This window comes from Montipora foliosa, chromosome 8 (assembly GCF_036669935.1).
Source record: "Montipora foliosa isolate CH-2021 chromosome 8, ASM3666993v2, whole genome shotgun sequence".
NCBI lineage: Eukaryota > Metazoa > Cnidaria > Anthozoa > Scleractinia > Acroporidae > Montipora > Montipora foliosa.
In genome coordinates this window covers 43,727,985-43,730,484 of record NC_090876.1, presented here as the reverse complement: position 1 = coordinate 43,730,484, position 2,500 = coordinate 43,727,985, and the positions used below count along the sequence as shown (strand labels likewise).

The following is a 2,500-nucleotide window of genomic DNA, read 5'->3' as shown; positions in this document are numbered from 1 at the left end:
GACAGCTTGAAATCAGGGTATCCGGTATAAAATAAAGCAGTTATCATGATGTTTATTTGATCGACTCTCTTACAAAACTTACAATATGCAGTAAATGAAATATCATTGAAAACGCTTGGCTTTCTAGTTTCTGATGATACCAATTTCGATGGAATTGAACGAAAGAAAAGCTTTGAAATAATTTTGAAAGGAGGAGACTTTTAACGGCGGGGTAGTGCAAATTCTGTTACAAAGGCTGTGCCGCTTTCAAAAATTCTTCATCATGTTTGTCAGATTGAGTCTCTTTGAAATCTTACAATATGCAGTTAAATGAAATATCATTGAAAACGTTTGCCTTTCTAGTTTCTGATGATACCAATTTCAATGGAATTGAACGAAAGAAAAGCTGTGAAATAATTTTTGAAAGGAGGAGACATTTTGCGGCGTGGTAGAGCGAATTTTGTTACAAAGGGTGTGACGCTTTCAAAAATTCATCATCATGTTTATCAAATAAAGTCTCTTACAAAACTTACAATATACTGCTAATTGGTATATCAATGAAAACGCTAGGCTTTGTAGTTTCCAATGATACCAATGGCACTGAAATTGGACGAAAGAAAAGCTGTCAAATAATCTTTGAAAGGAGAAGACATTTAGCGGTGTGATAGTGCGAATTACGTTACGAAGTCTATAATGCTTTCAAAACTGATTAATCGCGACTCCTTCAAAGTTTTATGAGCGTGTTTGATGTCCATTAAAAGCTGCATTTCTGTAGTTTATAACGATTTAGAAAGTTCTTAGCAAATATTTCTTGCCCTACAAAAAATTTGACATAGGGCAACTGGGCCAGAGGTAGCTGACAGTGTTACGACTGTGTCAGATGTCATGTCGTTCACGGGTTCCTTACCTTTACAGAAATTTTAGTTTCTTATATACATAGCTAAAGGAGACATCATTTAAAGCGCTTAAGTTTCTAGTTTTCAGTGATACCAAATTCAAAACCTTGCGACATAACAGAGACTGTTAAAAATTTTTGGAAAGGAGTAAACAATTGACTGCTTATTGTCGTACAGATGAAGTTACAGATACAGCCACGCTCTGACAATTTTTTTATGCGCGCTTCAAATAAAAGTCAACCATGATCTTTCAGACTATTATAAAGCTTTGTGGGTGTATTTGGTAACTTAGTAAACAGTAAACTGTGATATTTCTTTTCGTTTAAAAAGGAACAACACACAGTTAAAGGTAAGGGGCAAATTCCACGCGTAAGACAGCGGGGGTTTCATGCTCTTTACAAAGCACTTTGCGTTAGTCAATTTACTTTTTGGACATAGAAATCAACGGAATACATTATTGAAAACGCTTGAGTTTCTAGATTAAAGTGATATCAATTTGAAACGTGTTCGAGTTAACAAAGAGACTTACAGATTTCAAGAAAGGAGTGTACAATTGACGATTTCCTGTCGTGCAAACAAAGTGACAAAAAACTTCACGCTTTCCGAAAATTCTGTCCGTCGTTAATGTAAAGGGGTAAACTTTCACATTTTTTCAAAGCTCTCTGTTTGTATTTTATAAAAATTCAACCTCAAAGTTTGTCCCACAGAATCTACAATTCTTGTTTTGATTACCTTCCTTGGCCTCGCTTACAAATTTTTGTTGGCGTCACCGACATCACATTTATCAAAGGTTTCTAACCATTTTCCTGGCCGCTTCACAAAGGAATTCAGGGGAGTTTTGTTTTGTCTGCATGTGGCACATTCCCGCGTGAAATCAGTCATGCAGAAAAACGCGCGCCTGATTTTCATTGGTGCATAAATTGACAGTTCTTGACGGATAAGATAATTGGATTAACTGAAAATCGTTGGGCAGAAATGAAGCGAATGGGGTTCTTGTGGCAGGCGTTCCCTCTCCCCTCTCCCCAATCCCCCTCGCTCCCCTTCCCCTTCCCCGATTACGCCGGCCACACAGGCTAGGGAGCTCCGGTTTTAAGCTTGGCCAGGAGCCCATCAAGGGGAGCCTCTATCTCCCGTACTTGGCCTTGGAGTCAACCCTTTCCCTAGTAGATCTATTATTAGAACGCCTCCCAGGGGAAGTTTCACACGCCCTCAGTTCGAAGAGCCAATAAAAACAGAGCTATGACAGTCATTTACCGCGCACCGGTGGCTCAGTTGGTTGAGCACCGGGCTGTCACGCGGGAGGTCGTGAGTTCAACTCCGGCCGGACCAACACTCAGGGTCTTTAAAAAAAACTGAGGAGAAAGTGCTGCCTTTGTAATTAAATCTGCAAATGGTTAGACTCTCTAGTCTTCTCGGATAAGGACGATAAGCCGGAGGTCCCGTCTCACAACCCTTCAATGTTCATAATCCTGTGAGAAAAAGAACCCGCACACTTGTCGTAAAGAGTAGGGCATGTAGTTCCCGGTGTTGTGGTCTGTCTTCTGTGGTGTATCATGGTTGGGAGGGTAAATGCTCGGAGATATTAGCTACACCAAGCTACTCTAAAAATCCGAGGGTAAATAAAG

The 2,500-nt window shown here is 39.9% G+C and overlaps 1 long non-coding RNA gene across 1 annotated transcript in view; it reads left to right on the top strand.

Annotated features, from left to right (window-relative positions):
• LOC138012789 (uncharacterized) overlaps positions 1-2,500 on the top strand; it is a 16,585-nt gene that overhangs the window by 1,800 nt on the left and 12,285 nt on the right. The gene's annotated exons all lie outside the window — the stretch shown is intronic.